The sequence below is a fragment of the Somniosus microcephalus genome, chromosome 6, assembly GCF_052327205.1.
Source record: "Somniosus microcephalus isolate GS21.2 chromosome 6, FLI_Smic_1.0, whole genome shotgun sequence".
In the NCBI taxonomy this organism is placed as follows: domain Eukaryota; kingdom Metazoa; phylum Chordata; class Chondrichthyes; order Squaliformes; family Somniosidae; genus Somniosus; species Somniosus microcephalus.
This window is the reverse complement of record NC_140992.1, coordinates 278336679-278346200: the sequence shown is the minus strand read 5'-3', so window position 1 is coordinate 278346200 and position 9522 is coordinate 278336679.

Here is a 9522-nt window from a genome sequence, read left to right as displayed (position 1 = left end):
AGGTTGGGTAATTGGGCAGAAGCATGGCAAATGCAATATAACGTGGATAAATGTGAGGTTATCCACGTTGGTGGCAAAAACAGGAAGGCAGATTATTATCTAAATGGCAATAGATTGGGAGAAGGGGAAGTGCAACAAGACCTGGGTGTCCTTGTGCACCAGTCGCTGAAGGTAAGCATGCAGGTGCAGCAGGTGGTTAAGAAGGCAAATGGTATGTTGGCCTTCATAGCGAGAGGGTTTGAGTACAGGAACAAGGATGTCTTGCTGCAGTTGTACAGGGCCTTGGTGAGACCACACCTTGAGTATTGTGTGCAGTTTTGGTCGCCTTATCTGAGGAAGGATGTTCTTGCCATGGAGGGAGTGCAGCGAAGATTCACCAGGCTGATACCTGGGATGGCAGGAATGACGTATGAGGAGAGATTGGGTCAACTGGGCTTATACTCGCTGGAGTTTAGAAGAATGAGAGGGGATCTCATTGAAACTTATAAAATTCTAACAGGACTCGACAGACTAGATGCAGGAAGGATGTTCCCGATGGCGGGGGAGTCTAGAACCTGGGGTCACAGTCTAAGGATAAGGGGTAAGCCATTTAGGACTGAGATGAGGAGGAATTTCTTCACCCAGAGAGCGGTGAACCTGTGGAATTCTCTACCACAGAAGGCAGTTGAGGCCAATTCATTAAATATATTCAAGAAGGAGTTGGATATATTTCTTCAGGCTAAAGGGATCAAGGGATATGGGGAGAAGGCAGGGACAGGGTACTGAGTTTGGATGATCAGCCATGATCTGATTGAATGGCGGAGCAGGCTCGAGGGGCCGAATGGCCTACTCCTGCTCCTATCTTCTATGTTTCTATGTTTGTTGTTGTTCAGTAAAATTCCATGATTCTACAACAACAACTTGCATTTATATAGCGCCTTTAAGGTAGTAAAATGTCCCAAGGTGCTTCACAGGAGTATTACAAGACAAAAACTTTGACACCGAGCCACATAAGGAGAAATGAGGGCAGGTGACCAAAAGCTTGGTCAAAGTGGCAGGTTTTAAGGAGCGTCTTAAGGAGGAGAGAGAGGTAGAGAGGCAGAGAGGTTTAGGCAGGGAATTCCAGAGCTTAGGGCCTCGGCAACAGAAGGCACGGCCTCCAATGGTGGAGCGATTATAATCAGGGATGCTCAGGAGGGTAGAATTAGAGGGGCGCAGCGATCTCGGGGGGGTTGTGGGGCTGAAGGAGATTACAGAGATAGGGAGGTAATCAATCAGTAACCAACTTAAAGAGCCCACACTTGGTACAGCTACAAACCCAGCAAAAATGCTACATATAGAACGTAGAGTTTCTTGTGATATTAAATAGGAGTGACCTCTGATCTGTCACACCAACACTTACCTTTTCTCACTGAGCAGTGCTCTTGTGTCCATGGGTAATCCTTTGATTTCATTCCTGGGATGAGAGGGCTGTCCTATGACGAAAGATTGAGCCTATACTCCCTGGAGTTTAGAATGAGAGGTGAGCTCATTGAAAGGTATAAAATTCTGAGGGGGATTGACAGGGTCGATGCTGAGAGGTTGTTTCCCCCTGGCTGGAGAGTCTAGAACCAGGGGTCACAGTCTCAGGATAAGGGGTCGGCCATTTAAGATTGAGATGAGGAGAAATTTCTTCACTCAGAGGGCGGTGAATCTTTGGAATTCTCTGCCCCAGAGAGCTGTGGAGGCTGGGTCATTGAATATATTTAAGGTGGAGATAGACAGATTTTTGCAAGATAAGGGAGTGAAGGGTTATGGGGAGCAGGCGGGGAAGTAGGTTTGAGCCCAAGATCAGCCATGATCTTATTGAATGGCGGAGCAGGCTCGAGGGGCCAAGTGGCCTATTCCTGCTCCTATTTCTTATGTTCTCAAATGTGAAGTTATCCACTTTGGTAGGAAAAATAGAAAAGCAGAGTATTTTTTAAATGGTGAGAGATTGGAAAATGCTGGTGTTCAGAGGGACCTGGGTGTCCTTGTACACGAATCACTGAAAGTTAACATGCAGGTACAGCGAGCAATTAGGAAAGCAAATGGTATGTTGGTCTTTATTACAAGAGGATTTGAGTATAAGAGTAAAGACGTCTTACTGCAATTATATAGGGCCCTGGTGAGACCACACCTGGAGTATTGTGGACAGTTTTGATCTCCTTACCTAAGGAAGGATATGCTTGCCATAGAGGAAGTGCAACGAAGGTTCACCAGACTGGTTCCTGGGATGGGGGGATTGTCCTATGAGGAGAGATTGAGTAGACTAGGCCTATATTCTCTAGAGTTTAGAAGAATGAGAGGTGATCTCATTGAAACATACAAAATTCTTACAGGGCTTGACAGGGTAGATGCAGGGAGGATGTTTCCCCTGGCTGGGGAGTCTAGAACCAGGGGTCACTGTCTCAGAATAAGGGGTCGGCCTTTTAGGACTGAGATGAGGAGGAATTTCTTCACTCAGAGGGTGGTGAATCTTTGGAATTCTCTACCCCAGAGGGCTGTGGAGGCTCAGTCGTTGAGCATATTCAAGACAGAGAACGATAGATTTTTGAATATTAAGGGAATCAAGGGATATGGGGATAGAGCAGGAAAGTGGAGATGAGGTCGAAGATCAGCCATGATCTTATTGAATGGCGGAGCAGGCTCGAGGGGCCGAATGGCCAACTCCTGCTCCTATTTCTTATGGGGATAGGGCAGGAGTCATAAAGTCATAGAATCATAACGGCACAGAAGGAGGCCATTCGGCCCATCGGGTCCGTGCCGGCTCTCTGTAGAGCAATCCAGTCAGTCCCATTCCCCCGCTCTATCCCCGTAGCCCTGCAAGTTTATTTCCCTCAAGTGCCTATCCAGTCTCCCCTTGAAAACACCGAGTGTCTCCGCTTCCACCACTTCCGTCGGCAGCGAGTTCCAGGTCCTCACCACTCGCTGCGTAAGAAAGTTTTTCCTCACGTCCCCCCTGTATCTCTTTCCCCAAACCTTAAATCTGTGTCCCCTAGTCCTTGTACCATCAACTAGTGGGAACAGCCTTTCCCTGTCTAGCCTATCCAACCCGTCATAATCTTGTACACCTCTATCAAATCACCCCACAACCTCCTTTGCTCTAATGAAAACAAATCCAGCTTCTCCAACCTGTCCTTGTAGCTAAGATCCCCCATCCCCGGAACCATTCTGGTAAATCTCCTCTGCACCCTCTCAAGGGCCTTCACATCCTTCCTAAAGTGTGGTGACCAGAACTGGACGCAATACTCCAGTTGCAGCCTAACCAGCGCTTTATAAAGGTTCAGCATAACTTCTCTACTTTTGTACTCAATACCTCTATTTATTAAACCCAGGATCCCATATGCTTTGCTAACCACTCTCTCAATATGTCCTGCCACCTTCAGGGACCTGTGCACATTAACTCCCAGGTCCCTCTGTCCCTGCACACTCTTTAAAGCTGTGCCATTAAGTGTATATTGCCTCTCCCTGTTCCTTCTGCCAAAATGCATCACCTCACACTTCCCTATATTAAATTCCATCTGCCACTTGTCTGCCCATTCTGCTAGCCTTTCTATGTCCTGTTGCAGTCGATTGGTATCATCCTCACTGTTTGCCACAGCCCCAAGTTTGGAGTCATCTGCAAATCCATAGCTTAGTAAAGTAATAAAGGATAGTATTCGACTGAAAACAAGGGCATATAAATTAGCCAAATCTAGTGGGAGGATAGAAGATTGGGAAGCATTTAAAAGCCAGCAAACAATAACTAAAAGATTAATTAAGAAAGGGAAGATAGATTATGAAAGTAAACTAGCAAAAAATATAAAAACAGATAGCAAGAGTTTCTACAGCTATATAAAAAGAAAAAGGGTGGCTAAAGTGAACGTTGGTCCCTTAGAGGATGGGACTGGGAAACTAGTGGTGGGGAACATGGAGATGGCAAAGACGCTGAACAAATATTTTGTATCAGTCTTTACAGTAGAGGACACTAAAAATATCCCAACACTGGACAAACAGGGGGCAATGGGGGGGAGGAGCTAAACACGATTAAAATCACTAAGGAGATGGTACTCAGTAAAATAATGGGGCTTAAGGCGGATAAATCCCCCGGACCTGATGGCCTACATCCTAGGGTCTTGAGAGAAGTGGCGGTAGGGATTGTGGATGCATTGGTGATCATTTTCCAGAACTCCCTGGACTCAGGAAAGGTCCCGGCAGATTGGAAAACTGCTAATGTAACACCCTTATTTAAGAAGGGAAGTAGACAAAAAGCTGGAAACTATAGACCAGTTAGCCTAACATCTGTGGTTGGCAAAATGTTGGAGTCCATTATTAAGGATACAGTAACAGAGCATTTGGATAAACATAATTTAATAGGACAGAGTCAGCATGGTTTTACGAAGGGGAAGTCATGTTTGACAAATTTGCTCGAATTCTTTGAGGATGTAACATACAGGGTGGATAAAGGGGAACCAGTGGATGTAGTGTATTTGGACTTCCAAAAGGCATTTGACAAGGTTCCACACAAAAGATTACTGATCAAGATAAAAAATCACGGGATTGGGGGTAATATACTGGCATGGGTGGAAGATTGGCTATCTAACAGAAAACAAAGAGTTGGGATAAATGGTTCGTTCTCGGGCTGGCAATCAGTAACTAGTGGTGTTCCGCAGGGGTCAGTGCTGGGACCCCAATTCTTTACAATCTATATTAACGATTTGGAGGAAGGGACCGAGTGCAACATATCCAAGTTTGCCGACGATACAAAGATGGGAGGGAAAGCAGTGAGTGAGGAGGACATAAAAAACCTGCAAAAGGACATAGACAGGCTAAGTGAGTGGGCAGAGATTTGGCAGATGCAATATAACGTTGGAAAGTGTGAGGTTATGCACTTTGGCAGAAAAAATCAAAGAGCAAGTGATTATCTAAATGGAGAGAAACTGCAAAGTGCTACAGTACAAAGGGATCTGGGGGTCCTGGTGCATGAAACACAAAAAGTTAGTATGCAGGTGCAGCAGGTGATCAGGAAGGCCAATGGAATCTTGGCTTTTATTGCGAGGGGGATGGAGTATAAAAACAGGGAAGTCTTGCTGCAGTTATACAGGGTATTGGTAAGGCCACACCTGGAATACTGCGTACAGTTTTGGTTTCCATATTTAAGAAAAGATATACTTGCTCTCGAGGCAGTTCAGAGAAGGTTCACTCGGTTGATTCCAGAGATGAGGGGGTTGACGTATGAGGAAAGGTTGAGTAGGTTGGGACTCTACTCATTGGAGTTCAGAAGAATGAGAGGCGATCTTATCGAAACATATAAGATTGTGAGGGGGCTTGATCGGGTGGATGCGGTGAGGATGTTTCCACTGGTGGGTGAGATTAGAACTAGGGGGCATAATCTTAGAATAAGGGGCTGCCCTTTCAAAACTGAGATGAGGAGAAACTTCTTCACTCAGAGGGTAGTAAATCTATGGAATTTGCTACCCCAGAGAGCTGTGGAAGCTGCAACATTAAATAAATTTAAAATGGAGACATTTTCCTAGCAGATAAGGGAATTAGGGGTTATGGGGAGAGGGCAGGGAAGTGGACGTGAGTCTAGATTCGGATCAGCCATGATCCTATTGAATGGCGGAGCAGGCCCGAGGGGCCGTATGGCCTACTCCTGCTCCTACTTCTTATGTTCTTATGTAAATTTAGAAATTCTACTCTGTATTCCAATATCCAGGTCATTTATATATATCAAAAAAAGCAGTGGCCCCAGCACTGACCCTTGGGGAACACCACTGTCTACCATCCTCCAGTCTGAAAAACAGCCATTTACCACAACTTGCTGTTTTCTGTCCTTCAGCCAATTCCTTATCCAATCTGCCACTGACTCACCTTTTCTGTGAGCCTCAATTTTGTTAACCAGCCTTCTATGTGGTACCTTGTCAAACGCCTTCCTAAAATCCATGTAGACAACATCCATTGCATTCCCTTCATCGATCCTCCTTGTTACTTCATCAAAAAATTCAATTAGATTAGTCAAACATGATATGCTTTATACAAATCTGTGTTGGCTCTCCTTAATTAGCTTAAACCTCTCTAAGTGCCCGTTAATTTTTTCCTTGATTATTGTTTCTAAAACTTGACCCACCATTGATGTTAAACTGACCGGCCTGTAGTTACTAGGATTGTCCTTACACCCTTTCTTGAACAATGGTGTCTCATTTGCCACTTTCCAATCCTCAGGCACTTCCCCCACATCTAGGGAAGATTGGAAAATTATGGCAAGCCCTTCCGCTATCTCCTCCCCCAATTCCCTTAGCAACCTGGGATGCAAGCCATCTGGACCAGGCGACTTATCCACTCTAAGCATACCCAGCCTTTCTAGTACATCCTGTCTATCAATTTTCACCCCTTCCATTGCTTCTACCTTTTCCACTGCTAATGATATTTTGTCAGCATCCACCTCCTTAGTAAACACCAATACAAAGTACTCATTGAGTATTCTAGCCTTGCCCTGCGCCTCTAAGCACACATCACCTTCTTTGTCTCTAATAGGCTCCACCCCACCTCTTACTACCCGCTTACTGTTTACATGCCGGTAGAAGATTTTTGGGTTCCCTTTTATGTTAACCGCCATTCTACTTTCATATTCTCTCATTGCCAATCTTATTTTCATCTTCACTTCCCCTCTCAACTTATTGTATTTGGTCTGGTTCTCCCTTGAAGAATTCACCTGACATGAATCATACACCCACTTTTTTTGTTTCATCATCTTCTCTATCTCCCCCGTCATCCAAGGAGCCCTTGCTTTGGTTCCCTTACCCTTCCCTCTTGTTGGAATGTACCTAGCCTGTACTTGGAACATCTCCGCCTTAAAGATCACCCATTGTTCCGTTACAGTTTTTGGTTCCAGTCTTTGGTTCCATTTTACCCTGGCTAGATCCTTTCGCATCCTATTGAAGTTAGCCCTATTCCAGTTTAGAAGTTCCACTCTCAATTGTTCCTTGCTTCTCTCCATTGCTAATCTAAATCTTATGATACGATGATCACTCGTACCCAAGTGTTCTCCCACAGACACTTGGTCGACCTGGCCCACCTCATTCCCCAGCACCAGATCCAGCAATGCCTCCTTCCTAGTTGGGCCAGGAACATACTGGTCAAGGAAATTCTCCTGAACACATTTCAGAAATTCCTCCCCCTCCTTTCCCTTTACCCTAGCATTATCCCAATCGATATTTGGGTAATTAAAGTCCCCCAATATCACCACTCTATAGCTCTTGCATATCTCTGCGATTTCCCTGCAGATTTGCTCCACTACCTCCCTCTCACTATTTGGAGGCCTGTAGAATACCCCCAATAGTGTGATCATACCCTTTTTGCTCCTCAACTCTAACCAAATGGATTCTGTCCTTGTCCCCTCAAGAACATCCTCCCTTTCCAACACGACAATGTCTTCCTTAATCAGCACTGCCACCCCACCTCCCTTTTTTCCTTCCCTATCTTTTCTGAACACCTTGTACCCTTGAATATTAAGTGCCCAGTCCTCACCGTTTTTAAGCCACGTTTCCATTATTGCCACAACATCATATTGCCACACGGCTAATTGTGCTTGTAGCTCACCAACCTTATTCACTACATTTTGTGTTTTTACGTACATGCATTCTAAACCCATTTTTGAATTTTTTGTAATCTTTCTTAGTCTGTTTTTATCTAATATGTTACTACTTCCTTCTCCAGTACTATCCAACACACTCACTCTTTCATGCACTTTATTCCTCTTTTCTACTTCTATATGCTGGTGCCCATCCCCCTGCCAAGCTAGTTTAAACCCTTAGACCCCACCTGGAGTCACGATGTTCAGTTCTGGGCCCCACCCCTCAGGGAGGATATACTGACCTTGAAGGGGGTGCAGCGCAGATTCACCAGAATTACACCAATGCTTATAAGGTTAAATTATGAGGACAGTCCTCTTAATTTGTTAAGTGTAACCAGGTGATTTTCTCACTTACCTGTCCTGGTGCTGCAGGTACAGACCGGCTGTATTTCAGCACCAACTCCCACTCAGGACAAAATGCCTTAGCTCAGTTATTCACTCTCGCCTCGGAGTCAGAAGGACGTGGGTTCATGTCCCACTCCAGAGGCTCGAGCCCATAATCTAAGATGACACTCCGGTGCACTGTTGATGGGAGTGCTGCACTTTTGGAGATCTCCCCAGTGTCCTGGTCAATATTTATCCCTCAACTAACACCACTAAAAAACAGATCATCTGATCATCATCTCATTTCTGTTTATGGGAGCTTGCTGTGCGCAAATTGGCTGTCGCATTTCCCTACATTTCAACTCTGACCACGCTTCAAATGTACTTCATTGGCTGTAAGGCGCTTTGGGAGGTCCTGAGTTTGTGAAAGACGCTATAGAAATGCAATTTCTTTCTTACCTCTCAGTACAAATCTTCTCTGTCAGGTTCCAACTCTGTCCGTGTCTCACAGTTCAAGTCACAGTAGATGATACTGAGCTTACACGGGTCAGTGGGGAGACCAGTTCTGGAATCTGGCCTGCAGTTTTGGTGAACCTGCCTCCAAAAAAAGATGTAGATGCATTGGAGAGGATTCAAAGAGGTACGAGCAGGATGATTCTAGGCCGAGGCCGTGGAGAACAACCCAAGAATCTAAACTGATCGCCACTGGAGAAAACACAGAGGGTGAGACAGCGATCCTGGTTTTCAAAACAATGAAAGGTGTGGGATACGGTTGAAGTAAATGAACTATTTAACTTGGACAATAAGTGGAGAACTGGAGGACACACAGGCACAAAATGCACAAGCAAGGATAGAAATTAGAAAAATGTCTTACCCCCACAGGAAGGACTGTGGACAGAGAAGGGAGCTAGTTCGAAGCTTGTGGGTTCAAGTCTCACTCCAGAGACTTGAGCACAAAAATTTAGGCTGACATTCCAGTGTAGTGTTGAGGGAGTGCCACACTGTCGGAGGGGCAGTACTGAGGGAGCGCCGCACTGTCGGAGGGGCAGTACTGAGGGAGGGCCGCACTGTCGGAGGGGCAGTACTGAGGGAGCGCCGTACTGTCGGATGGGCAGTACTGAGGGAGCGCTGCACTGTCAGAGGGGCAGTACTGAGGGAGCACCGCACTGTCGGAGGGGCAGTACTGAGGAAGCGCCGCACTGTCGGAGGGGCAGTACTGAGGGAGCGCCGTACTGTCGGATGGGCAGTACTGAGGGAGCGCTGCACTGTCAGAGGGGCAGTACTGAGGGAGCGCTGCACTGTCGGAGGGGCAGTACTGAGGGAGCGCCGCACTGTCGGAGGGGCAGTACTGAGGGAGCGCCGCACTGTCGGAGGGGCGGTACTGAGGGAGCGCCACACTGTCTAGGGGCAGTACTGAGGGAGAGCCGCACTGTCGGAGAGGCAGTACTGAGGGAGCGCCGCACTGTCAGAGGGGCAGTAATGAGGTAGCGCCACACTGTCTAGGGGCAGTACTGAGGGAGTGCTGCACTGTCGGAGGGGCAGTACTGAGGGAGCGCTGCACTGTCGGAGGGGCAGTACTGAGG